The sequence below is a fragment of the Chroicocephalus ridibundus genome, chromosome 10 (assembly GCF_963924245.1).
Source record: "Chroicocephalus ridibundus chromosome 10, bChrRid1.1, whole genome shotgun sequence".
NCBI classification, from domain to species: Eukaryota; Metazoa; Chordata; class Aves; order Charadriiformes; family Laridae; genus Chroicocephalus; species Chroicocephalus ridibundus.
This window is the reverse complement of record NC_086293.1, coordinates 2,831,397-2,845,229: the sequence shown is the minus strand read 5'-3', so window position 1 is coordinate 2,845,229 and position 13,833 is coordinate 2,831,397. Positions and strand designations below refer to the sequence as shown.

Below are 13,833 nucleotides of genomic sequence, written 5' to 3'. Positions count from 1 at the left end.
GAGTGACTTTCAGAGCAAAATTTTGGTTAGTAAGCATAGACCAAGTCACACTACTTGGCTGTAGTAGGCTGTGCTGTGGGCTCTGGTCACTAGGTATTTGTCACCAAAACTACCTGCACCTTTGGCCCCTCTGTGCCTGCTCTCCTCTGCTGATTAGAATGGCTCCAGGCTACTTTTTTCCTAATCAATTTTTAGGAAGATCTGTTTGGTTTGTCCTTTCCACACAGATCATTCCCATGTCAGTCACCCACCTCTTTCCACAAGAAATTTCTAAGTTGAAATGCAGAGCTCTGTAAGTTTCCTTACAAAACCTGAATCCCTTCATTAGAGAAACATGAGCACTGAACACTCTGCTTGTATCTAAAAGAGTACAAAGGGACAGAGAATCCAAATCCTTCCCTTTCCCAAAGCAATAAAGCAATCCCAGGTGAAAAGAAAAATGCAGCAGGTGTTTTCAACCACTCAATCAGAACTTCTTTAAATTTTGGTTAAGTACTGCTGCTGAGTTTATATAAATTCACAAAAAAGTTTATTAAATTGCTATTAAAACAGCTATGAAAGGAAAGTAGACAAATTTTGCGCATACCTTTTGTACAAGTTTTGCTAACAAAGCACCAGAACTCTATGTTATGGAGTAAAACCTTGACGTCTTTTAGTATAATAATTTATATTTTTTATCTTATAATCAAAATTAATAAATATTGAGAGGTGGTCACTCAAATGTTTTAGATGTGTTCTGTTCACATTAGGAAGACTATTAAAGCTGCAGTGATATTTAACACGTCCTAATTTTTTAATTTGGTAAATTCAAGTGCATTACTAGAAATAAAAAGCATACTGAACACTGCTTTCTTATATCTGATTGTATCAGAATCACCTTAAATGATACTCTTGTCATGCTTAAACTTGTTTCTTCACCATAATGTTAAATTCTTCACAACAGAATCCTCCAAAGAAAAATTTGGAAAGACAGATCTTTAAAGCGGACCTTGCATTGCCGAATTGGGACTATGAGTTTACATGTGCATTGACGTTACACAGACGAGACACTTTGGACAAGCATTTTCTCCCCCAAGTCCTTCTGGACATACATTCTCAGACACGTGCCTATTTGCATTCTGAACTTGCTCATGCTTGAATTGTTTCAAGTATGGATGAAAGCCCCAAACTGTGTTTACTGTCGCCTGGAACTCATCCACTTTACAGCAAGGATGAAAAAGTTACTCAAATGTCAGCAATCCACCAAATGCCCTTCCCACACAAGTTCTCAAGGATTAAACAAAAGTGACCAAGAATCTCAGCACAAAGAATTACTGGCTCTGTCCTCCCTCAGTTGTGTGTAGTAACTGAAGTAACACTGAGGACATCACCACTGAGAACACACCAGTCTTTAAACCAGCCTCAGTTTTGCTGAAGAGGAACACAGCCTGAGATAAGGTTATTCAAGTAACTGCCGGGAGCTGCTAGTTACGCAGGTTAACTGTACAGCTCAGACATACCACAGTTACTGGTAAAATACCATTGCAAAATACCAGACAATGCTAGATTATCTGCACAGTTAGACAGACTAGGTTGCAGCGATCCAGCCAATTCAAGAGTTAGGTGTTCTCTGCATTCACTCAGGGCAGCTTTAAACTAATAAATTCAGTTTCTTAAATGCGGGCTCTGCGCCAGAACCAGCAGTGCCACTGGGAGGTCAATACTGCAGTTCTAAGAGCCTGGGCGTGGAAACTACGTACAGATCGGCAGGAGGGCAGGGAATAGGGGCAACAGCACCAATAAACTTTTGGAAGAGGCCTTGAGATATTTTTCTGTGAGAAGATAAAACAAATGATTCTCCCTTATATTTTATAATAAAGTGCACCTGGGAATAGCTGAACATACGTTTCTGCAATATGAACTAAATCTAACATGATACTACTTCAGTATTTTAGTAACAAACTGCCTGGACGGCTCTACTAACTTTATTTTATTGTTTCCTATGGTATTTGCAAAGAAGTCTGCATGAAATGGCAAATAACAACTGAACGTAATCAGAAATTACAGATTGTGTACAAGCAAAATTACTTAGACTACGTCAAACATTTACTGTCCTGAGTGCCTCCAAAAAAATTATGCTGCATTTTAATTCTATCTTACGTTACCTTACTAAATACATCTATGAAATTACAGTTCTGGTTTGGGTGGGTTTTTAACTATTTAACAAAGTGCCAGAACAGACTTTTTGTTTCAGAGGCACAATCTCAGAAAAGAAAAAAAAAAAGAAAAGAGGAAAAAAAATAACAAAAAAGTGACCCCCAGTTGTACGATAATATCACAGACATGATTTACATTAGGTCTGGGTTATTCACAACAGACGTGTAGTTGTGTGGAAAGGCAAATGCTATTTGGCAACGACAAGCAAATATCAAGATCTAAAGTTCTAAACTGAGGAAGGGCTTTCCCCCTGCAAAGTAAATATTCATAGAGACTTACTAAAGTAAGAGCATAAGTTAAACATACACTTCTGATAAAGCAAACACTGAAACAACGGTAGGTATCATATCAATTTTGTGGAGTTTTTAAAAAAAACAAAAAGCAAATTTTAGCAGCAGTGAAGGAATGTGAGCACAGAGCTCGTTGTGGTAAGCCTCCCTTCCCCCAGGAAAGACCCAGGGGCCTCAGAAGCAGGAATGGGGCAGGGTACGGAGAATGGGAAAGATAACCAGGGAAACTTAGTTATACCTTTTGTTTTCCTTTAAGCAAATGAAGTCCTATGACAAAAGGATGAAGTACATCATCTGTGGAAGGTAACACAAAAACAGAAGATATTTACTATTTTAGTAGACAAACTTACACAACATACGAAATTAATAACCAAAACATTATTTTGTAAACCACATCAAAAGTAGAGTTAATTTATCATCCTTCTACTGTTACAAGTTTTCAGGGCCTCCTAGTCTTTCATCATTTTATGTAACATTTCAGTGTAATGAGATGCACTGTGTAAGGCCAGACTGCATGACAATCAAACGCTACCCCAGCTCAACATCATCTCATTCTTATTCAAGAATATCATAAAATTCTTTTCCATCTAAAAATTCACTACAGTAAAAATTAAGTACGCGTTGAATACTTTCTTCTCAGACATCAGTTTCTGACTCGTACATAGAAACACCTTGCTGACTCACACATGTTATGACAAATCTTGGATCCAAAGCAAACAAACAAAAGTAATATGAAGCTATGCCTCTGAAGGATACCTGTATCTTCCATATAAGCATTAACTGTAAGAGGAAGAATTCCTATGGAAGCTGAAGAAGTCTTGATTAAAAAAAATGGAAGCTCAGATTAGTTAAAGAAAGAAGCATGCTCAAATATACAAAAATATTCACTAGATAGTAAATGGTAAAATGCTTTCTTACCCAAAGTTCTCATCCTAATTAGCAACTCCTAAAACAATCCTATGCAGAGATGATTAGAGAAGGCAAAGATGCAACACAGAGAGTCCCTGAGGCTGCAAGGGACCTCTTGAGATGATTTAGTTAACCCCCCTGCTCAAGGGCTGCGCAGCACCGTATCAGTTGGGTTTTGAGCATCTCCACAAAAACAGGCTCCACGGCCTTTCTGTGTGACCTGCTCCAGTGTTTGCCCACCACCACAAAAAAAAAGGGTTTTCTCATGTTCAGATGCAGATTCATGTGTTTTAATTTGTGCACGTTGCCTCTTGTGCTGTCACTGGGTACTAGTGAGAAGAGTCTGGTATCCTCTTCATTCCCTCCCATCGGTGTTTTTATACACGTTGATAGGATCCCCCGCACAGCTTTCTCTTCCAGCTGAACAGTCCCAGCTTCCTCACCTCTTTCTTCATACAAAATACAAGAAAGTGCACATAAAAAAAATTCAAGGAGAGGTCTTGCATCCTAGCTCACTTTTGGTTAGAAGTACCCTCTCTCCTGTATACAGCAGGTAGGAAAAAAAACCAAAAAAAACCAAAAACAAAAAAAAAAAAAAATGCTGCAATGATTTTACCCAAGACAGCAAACTCCCAAAGACTACCAAGAAACCAGAAGAATGCTTTGGGATCTCCACCTTGAGCCACTTAGTAATTTTAAAATTAAAACCTACTTACAGTCTGAACTGTACATTTACCCTGCTTACTAACTTGTGTACCTCTCTACAGCAAACATTTAGGAATGTGACACACAAAATACTGTGAATATGGTTTCCACCATGGAAAAAGATGGCAGGGAGACTGGGGAGAAGGGAGGAAGGAATTCTGTCTTCCGCACACCGGAGAAAAAGCTGAGAACTTTAGTTCTAATGGAAGACAACCAGTCAGCAATAATGATATATTTAGGAAATAATCCACATTAAATTAAGAGGGAGGAGGTGCTGTTTGTCTGTTTATTTTTTAACTGATTACATTACTGAGGAATAAGGTGTGGAAAGTGATGTGACCAGAAGGTATGTGGGGGCCAGAAGCAAAGAAAATCAGGGAAGATCAAAAACACCATAAGAACAAGCAGAGGACCAGAGAAAGACATCCTCACAGCAACCAATATAGGCATAGGGGGTGAGGGGGAAGTGTTGGGGTTTTGTTTTTTAAAAGTAGCTGGGTTGACAATTAGCAAACTGATAAAAACAAAGATACAGTTATGATCCTCGCATTTAGCTAAGAGGTCAAGAGATTTTTAAAGACCGGTTCCTGAGGAAAACAAGAGCTAAAAACTGATCTGAAAAGAGTCTGGGACAAACTTTGAGAAAATTAGTCCAGTCAGTATGACAGAAAACGTTACATGAGAAAGAAGAGAGAAAACTAACAGGGAGGGGTAGAGGTTTTACAGACTGAAAACCGAAAGCATTTTTATTGTGAAATCAGCCAGAAGGAAAAGGAATGTCATATACAAATCAAGAAGAGAGGGCATAGCATAAAACAAGTGTGACGAGTTAAAGAAGCAGCAGGTACAATATTTCTACCTGCAAACAAAGTAATAGCTGTAAAGGAGTAAAAATCACGTATTTCTCTTGACAGGTAAGAGATACACGAAAACCAAAAAATCAGTAAGAACAGTTGCTAACGGCGCTGGCAACAAGGAGGGTTTAAGAAGCAAAAGAGTTGACAAAAATACCAGCTGTTATTGCGGATGGGAGACTCAATGAAACCTGAGCAGTAGAATTGTTCACCTAAGACAATGGCAAAGCCAAGGGAGAAGAAAACGACTCTGCGCTGGAGGAAGTTTGCCTGCTCACAGGATTTCCACCTGAGACACTACCCACTCCAGAGAAGGAGCAAGGGAAGCAGGTGTTCTGGGAGGGGAACGCTGACCTCGCACGAGTTCATCCCTGATCACACTTCAGCGTCAAACCTCTGCTTCTGAAAAGTTAAAAATTCTGCTACAAATATACACCGAACTGCACAAGCAGCCAGGACAAGAGTTTGAGAACAGTTTTAGAATGACACGTTTGTATTTCAGTGTTGTCAAGTCACTTTTGAACTAGATGCTGGTGGTTTTAGAAAATACACCTGGACAATATTGTATTTAAGATTAGATAATCACAAAAGTTAGACATTTCAGTGCTGTCATACATCTGCATATGTGATATCCTGTATGTGGTACTTCTACAACTGAACCCCACTGTTAGACTGTTACGGCATTCTTGCTGTTTCCTCTACCTTTTACTACAATCAGTTTGGTAGATACGGCAACTTTGTCACTAGCAATGCTGAAAATCTATTCACAGGACAAAAATCCATTAAATTCATTTTCTATTGTGTGAAGGAGCCATCAACTTAAAATTTAATCAAAATCAGCCAGGCTTTTTAGAAGTTATGACAAAACCCTCCTACTGCACCCATTCCTGGGCTACACCATTAATTCCCTGTCTTTAAAAATCACATTGCCTATTTAAAGTCTCCACATGCAAAACTGAGAAAGACAAAACAATCAATACACAAAGGAACCCAAAATTTAAAAAAACCCCTCTGACAGACATAAAATATGCAAACAAAAGTGAAAGAACATCTTAGAGTGGCAGCATTATTTCTGGTGACAGAAGAAAAAATATGTTCAAACGTAAGATAATTTTAGTCACAATCTGCCTCACAATTTTATTGAAAATTTTCTTCAGAGCATACAGTGCTTTTGTAAAACAAAATAATTCCAGGTACTGTCCCGTAACTTAACATCACAAGGGCAGATCTTACTGGAATGGGTAAAAATAGCACTAGTGAACATGCCAAAGGGGAGTCTTTCCACTCTATGGCCAGCGCTTAGATTGCAACATCAGCTGGCTCTCTTTTTATAACCTCTCGATTGCCAGTGAACAAGTTACACAGTCAACTTAAAAGGTTTGAGAAATCTAAGAGTAAGCTCTGGAACTCACTTTCAGCTGAAATCAATCCACGTATCACTCTGACACCAACGCTTTGTTTCAGCACGCTGTTATTGCCTGTCTAAGCTTTATACTTGCTTCTAAAGCATTTAATGCAGATGAATGATGTAATTCAGAATACGGTTTATTTTTTGTTAAATGTCAGCATAAAATTAGAGGCTTGCACACTTTGTTGTTTCTTTTGGCTGCGACACACTCTGGAAGCTCCTCTACTACATTCTCTCACAGCTGCACATGTGCCATCCTCCAATGAACCCCTTTTGGCCCATTTCTGCAAACACACCCCTTCGACTCCAACCATCCTCAAACAACCATTCCCAGCACCTGAACTCTAGGTGGGATTCTTCCCATGTTTCCACACAAAGATAACAACCGTCACAATATGAACATTCAAAACTATTAGACCAGTGATCAAACGGAGACAGAAATGTTGTTTTGCTAGAAGAAATTCATGCTTCTTCGCCAGCAGCTTGACTTGGAGAGGACTGAAATTGCTTAGCTTTCTAATTAGGTGCAAGGGAAACCAGTATCCTCCCATCTTCAACACCACTAACAAGTCTCTGCCTGCTCATGCCTACAGATTGGTATTGATTGGACACGGCTTTCAAAAGTTATTGGAGAGGGAGATAGGGAGGGCAAATAAAGCTATGAAAAAAGCAGGACATCACTCAGCTTGCACGGTTACTGTTACATTTTTCCCCTCATTCTAAGAAAAACCAAACAATCATCATATATCTTTAACTCTCCTTAAGTTTGAAAGTGCTGACATAATCAAAAATGTTTCTTATTTGCACACAGTGGCCCCGGTACCATGCGTCTATACAAAGAAATATACATAGCTCTCACATACATTCAGAAGTAGAGAGTTTAGACACATTTGCTATACTTAATAGACAAGTTTTACAATACCAGTTTTAGAAAAAAACCTTAAAATTACATGAGGTGCACAAATCAAGAACAGATAAAAAAATTATTTTAATGGGATTATGAAACAGATTATACCTGAAGGAATTAGAATTCTATCAGAAATTATCAAAATAAGGAAAATATTTACCTGACAGTAATCTTGGAATTAACAATTGCTAGGTAAATTCTGAACTTCTGAAATTCTAAACAAGGTCTTTTAGAATCTGAAGCTGGAGTCACATCCTACATCTTAAATATGATCAACTTTCAGTGAAACTTAGATCACAGTTTCTAAAACAAAGTTTAAAAAACCCACCCAAGCGTTACTGTGTATCAAAATACACCTTGCCAACTGGAACCTGGAGAGGTAATTACAGGCTCTTTCATCTCCACATTAAGTGGCATTAAAGTCCACCTTGCTTTTTCTTTTACAAGAAATTTATAAAAATATTGTACTTTCTATGATAATCATTTGGGAATAACGTAACTAGCATTTTTTGGGTAGCAATAAATTAGGAATCTAAATAAAAAGTTTAAAATATTATTAACTAGTAGTTTTTCTTCCAGCAACATTACCACCATTGAAGCTTGCAGTCTAATGGTCCTCCCTACATTTGCTCTAGTACTTTGCAGGACTATTCCTCTGTGTTCCTACGTTTCTGTAACAATTCCGTGCAAACACAAGGGAGTACACGTACCTTTACCTGTTTCACTATGCTTCCTTCAGTTTCACCAAGAAACTCTTATGTAAAATCTCACACGCAGTTTCTTCTACACAGGGAAAATTACAGAATAAAGCAAAAAGCATGATCATTTACTTGTTTGTCCAACAAGCGGTCACAATGGGGGAGATATACTTCATCTCTTCCACAGGTAGGAAGACAGTAGAGAGAGCAGAGCCTTTTGTGGTACCCTAATAGAAAAAAACCACTCTAGAAACCACTGAAAGCATGACCAGACTTTGAGCAAATACTGCTTGAAAAAACTGTTTGAGAATGGAACAAGAAAGTGGAATATGCAAACCCCAGCACTAATTACTGATAGAGAGGGACACATACTGGAAGCAAATGACTAGCAAAATAAAAGACATTAGAGAAAAATAAAAAGGAAGATTAGTCATATATTAAAGTTTCTTGATATATACCTAAATGTTAGCCCTACAAAGGCATTAAAGACATCTTTCTGCTAGTTGTGCACTACCTTACATCTCCCCCTTGCTAGTCTCTCCAGCTAGGTGTTCCTAAAACACTCATTTTCAAAACTCTAGCTTGAAAAATTTATGTAACAGAAGACTGTAATGGGGGCTCTGAGCCATTTTTTAAAGCCTAAGCCTCTGAGCCAGCTTTAATTAATATGGTTAACCCCACGCCACACCCAGCTGCGAGTTAGTGAAGCAACCTCCCTCTAGCTTGTGAACTAAAAATATACAAGATGTCTCAACTGCTCTTAACCGATACTACGTATTTCAATTGGAATGCAATATTAATTAACACCCTTTTGTCAGCTGTTTGTCAGAAATGAAGTATTTAAGGGTCAAACCAATAGCGAGCATGCAACATCAGCTGAAATCTGAAATGAAGCCATATAACACAGGAGTAAGAGAAAACCAGCAGCGATCACGTAATCAACCCAACATTTGCAGAGCCACAACACAGTAAGCAAAATGATCCCACAGAGCAATGAGACCGAGAACAACAACATCATAAAAGGGGGTTTATATCAGAAGAGCTGGAGATACAGGTCCTGTTTGCAGATTTTCCGATGAGTGCTAAGAAACCAAGGCAGAGTGACTTACACCCTCAACACACGCACCCATCATTTGCAAGGCAATCCTACAACTCTTTTGCCTGAAGTTAAAACCAATCAGCTTTGATTTAACTGCGCTACTGCTCCGCTTCATTTAGGCGAGTATGCAGGATACCTTTGGAACAGGCACAGGAGACATGGCAGAGCACGGACACACCTGCAACTGCAAACAAATCTAGCCACCCCCATTTGTCACCCTATTGTCCTACACCAATCCTGAGTTTTTCTGCATCAAAATCTTAGCTCTAAAAAGCTTGTCATTCCCCACAAGCAAGCAAAAACCTCTGGAAAATATATAAATTCAATCATATTGACTATGTCACTTACAACCCTGAAAAAAGGATACTCACTTATGTAAATATTCTACTTATTAATTATCAGTTATAATTCTTAGCCTTGAAGTTTACCAAGAAAATGCTTTACTCGTTTACAGATGGCTCAAGAACAGCACTTTGTTTATCCTCATCTACTGTATGCATTGCAGCATTTCAGTACACAAGATGACCATATTCTATTAAACTGTAAAAGGTCAGCACACGCTGCTGCAGTAAAATCAACTTTGTATAAAACAGATGACATTTCTAGTACAAACACAATATTCAAGTCACTAAAGGAATAAACGTGCGCCAGCTGCTTTTCAAAGCAAAATTGTTGTTTAAAAAAAATAGTGTACGCAGCAAGAGCCAGCAGAGCACTGAGAATTATTCACAGAAGTTTGTCCAAAACAGACTTTCTTTTCAGAAAAACTAGGAACATCACTAAATACCTATCTGGATTACCCCTGCAGAATAAGCTGTATTTACTTCATGCTGTCTCAAAACTCATGAGCTAATGCACGCTCAGTGCTAAAATACCTTGTTAATTTGCCATAAAGCTAGCATTTTTACCTGACTTCCTAGTGTTGTACCAACTCTTCTTTCAATTCATTTCTAGAGCTGACAAAACGTTTCCACAAGTTATTCAATATGCAATGGATATATTTCATACTAGAAAATACTGAAGGCTTTTGCACAAGCAATTACACAAAATCAATGCAGACGTAAACACGGCTGCTTGTTTACGAATTAACCTCATGTGAAACTTACTGAAATCGTCCTTAAATTAACACACTTGAAATTTTAGTTAAATCACAAATTCTAATCTTGCTTTGACTATGTTTGTTACTTCCAAAGTAAAGGTAATTTTGACTTATACAGTTTGATGGTTTTATGAGAAATGGAACTTTCACTTCTATTTCTCTTCACACAGTTACACAGTCTTTAGATTTTTTGTACTTTTAAGTTAGAAGATGGTCCAGGAACTTATTTCTTACAAAGCAATCATCCTTTTCAATTATTCATTTGTTTCAAGCTGAATTTGCAGGGAAGTTTTGGAAATTCACCTGCACAGAAAAAATGCTACCCTTGTTTCCTAGGCAACTGGTCTTAAGTTCTCACGTCCCCCAGCTGTCCTTCTGCCTCTCCTCCAGCAACTCTTGGAGACATTACCTTATTTCAACTGAACAGTTAGGTAGAGGCATCAACAATATGAAATTCCCACAGGCTATGGAAATAGGAAGCCAAAGTATGGAAGAATCCTTCGCTCTCCCAGTCTCTTCATCAACCCTTTGGTGTGGCAGCTGCAGTAGCACATCACCACCAAGAAATGCCCTTTCTCTTGCCCAGCGGGCAAGCCTAGAAGGTAGACAAGCAACAGAAGAACAGAGGGAGAGGAGGAGAAAAAAACCTTAAGGAAGGTAACAGCAAAGATGGGGAAGTAAGAGGTGCGAGAGGTATTACTAAAGTGTGGCAAAGGGAACAACTGAAGGTGTCACAGAAGAGCAAGATAATATATTTGCAGCAGAGATGGTCAGAGACCCAAATACAAATTGGTACCGAACTAGACTTTGTTAGTTCATTTGCTCTCAGAAATTTATTAGGAATATAAAAATAATTCATGCATTCTGTATCTGTAACACAAAAGTGAATTTATCAGCAGAACTCCTGCAATTATACACAGTAATTTGAATTAACAGCTGTTGGTTCTCATTTCCTACAGAAGTTTAAGAACCAACAGTTCTGATCTCAATTTAATTTGTTTTCCAAGACAGAAAACAAGGAAAACTTGTTTTTTCCTCAACTCCTGGTTTCCCAACAATGAAGGAGCCAAATAAACTGGGGGGAGGAGGGGAGTATATGTCCCAGAAGAAACTAGTGCTGATTTAGCATACCAAGAAGTGCTGACCAATGATTTCCATGGGTCATGTTTGTGGTTTATGAAATATGAGTTATTTTAATAAGTTGTAGTAAGTTCAGGCCCTGAGACAGCAGTAACTTCACATGTAATTTGAATAGACTTTGTTGTTGTTAAAGAATAAAAATGGAAAATTTTATGTACACACCAAAGGCGTTCAATTGGAAAAAAAATAAATAAAGTTTTATATCTTCTTTGGAAAAAAATAGGTATTTTCTCTGCTACTTCCAGATTTTCTTTCAAAGCAGGTTAGTCAGCAGTGTTGCACAGTAAGTTGTCCAGTCCTGAAGATATTAAGTATGGCAACAAACCATATGAAAAACACATTCCAGATTTCTGAAAGCACCACTGCTACAACCCGAGTAAGCTAATTCACATCTGATTTAATAATCTAAGATTAAATTGCTTACCATATTAACCAGTCATCCATTTAATGAACATATATACAGATACATGCCTTTTTTATGATTAATTGTAGCCTTAGGATTTACCTACAGAAAATTCATTAAAGCAAACTAAATTAAAGCCACTTCCATTCTGAATGGGTGTCCACACAACAGATTTAACTGAACTGCCTGAAGTTAACTCTCACACTCACCAATTCAGTCTTTTCTTCTGCACCAACACTGTAGACATATCCTAAAGGATAAGCATGTCCATTCAAATTATATCCTAGTTTTACCCAACGTGGTGATCCTTTAGGCAATATTTGGAGCCAAGCTTTTCAGAAACATTAAAACAAAAGACATTTTAAATAAGTCTTTTGTACAAAGACAAATATTTTAAGTTGGCTTTAGTTTTTGAAGAATCTTAGTTTTACTCCACTACAGACCCTTCTTGTTTTGCATACCTACGACAACCTGCAATTGCATCTGGAATGCACGCTGCGCTGTAGCAATTCCACTACAACTGGTTTTGAGGTCTCACTGTCCCAAGTAAGGTCCCTGTATTTATGGATGGCACTTAAAGGCTAAGAAGAAAAAAAAAAAATCTACACAAACTGTTTATCCTGATGTTGGCAAGACGAACAATGGACAAGAGATGTGTTGCTGATAGCACAGGCAGGTTTATATTTATATAAAGCTAAAATATACTTTATATTATATATTTATATAGGTGTGTATATTTAGACTGTAGGTAGAGAGTCCAGAAAGTGCAATCTTTAAGCTGTGGCTCTGGAGTATACACGGCAAAGCTGTAACAGCTTAGAAGAAATTGTGAAACAGAAGAATCGTACTCCAGTTTTCAAATGTCTTTTTTTTTTAAACTGAATCGAAGTCGGAAAAAAAAAAAAAGTCAAGCAAGCGGCTCAAACGGAAGAATGCCTAAGCAGAACGCACTCGGTTATGTTCATAAAACTTAAACGCATTTTCCGTCCGCGGTTCAGAGCCGGCAGACCACAGCCCCAGCACGGCTGGGGACCCCCCGCTGCAAGCCGAGGGCTGCCAGCGGCAGAGCGCAGCGCCGGGCGGCCGGGCCAGCGGAGCCACCGCCGGGCACCCCCCCGCCCCGGCCAGGGCACCGATCCAGGTGCTGGCTGCCGGCCGCTGATCCCGCCGCCGCCGGGCGGTGCGGGGCCCCAGCCCCGGGGCACACCCGCCTCGGCCCCGGGGGGGCGGCTGCGGCCGCGGGGCTCCGCGCTGGCGCTGACAGGCGGCGGCCACCGCGCCCCCCTCCCCTCCCGCCCCCCCCCCCCACGGGACGCGGACACCCCCCCCCTCACCCCGCCCCGGGCTTTTTGGCACCTTCCCCGCTCTCCGGCCCGGGCCGCCGGGAAACCGCTCCTCCCGAGGAGGGAGCCCCGGCCCCGTGGCGGAGAGGCAGGCCGACCAGCCCCAGAGGGTTCCGCGATGAGCCGCGACCCACAGGTAGGGAGACGGCCGAACCCAGCCCACCCCCCTACTTTTCCCCCCACCCCGGTCCCTGTCAGGCCGCCCTCACCCGCGCTACTTTCCCTCACGGCCGAGGCAGCGGCCGGGTCAGCGCGCCCGGGGCTGAGGCGCCGCTGCGAGCAGCCGGCGCCGCTCCAGGCGCCAGCACCGAGGAAGGGGGAGCCGAAGAGAGAGGGGAGGAGGGGGAGCCCTTCTCACCCCCGTCCCCTGCCTCGTCCCCTGCCGCTCCTACCTATGTCACTCCCCCCCAGCGGCTCTCTCCAGGCTCTTGCACCGCTCGGCGCCGTCCGTTTCGTTCCTCATCTAAAATGGCGGCCTCACACTCAGCGAGACATTTATCCTCCGCCCATCGACCTGTCGGCGCTCGGCTCCTTCCCTTTCGCCTGTCTCCCCTTCTCTTCCCGTCCTCCTCCTCCTCCCCGCCTCTCGGCCTGACGGCGGAGCGCCGAGCTGCTGATCGCGCCCGCTCCTGCTCCTCCCCTCCGCCGGCCGCCATTTGGGAGCGGCGGTGGCTGAGGCGCGGCGGGCTGCCCCCACCCGGCTGCCGGGGGAGGTGAGGCGCTCCCGCCGCCTCTCGCCCACCCCTTGTCGGTGAAGCGACCCGGGGGTGGAGGGGTGAGCT

General features: G+C 41.1%; 1 protein-coding gene across 6 annotated transcripts in view; it reads right to left on the bottom strand.

The window, feature by feature from the left end:
• The window catches only part of RAF1 (Raf-1 proto-oncogene, serine/threonine kinase), an 80,558-nt gene that overhangs the window by 31,728 nt on the left and 34,997 nt on the right, over nucleotides 1–13,833 (bottom strand). For 4 of the 6 annotated variants that reach the window (XM_063348384.1, XM_063348388.1, XM_063348389.1 and 1 more), the window contains exon 1: nucleotides 13,444–13,585. The exons of 1 other annotated variant lie outside the window; for it this stretch is intronic. The gene's annotated coding sequence lies outside the window, so the exon portion shown is untranslated. Of the gene's footprint in view, nucleotides 1–2,724; nucleotides 2,781–13,443; nucleotides 13,591–13,833 lie in introns of those variants that run through there. One more of the 6 variants, XM_063348386.1, reaches the window with a different exon arrangement.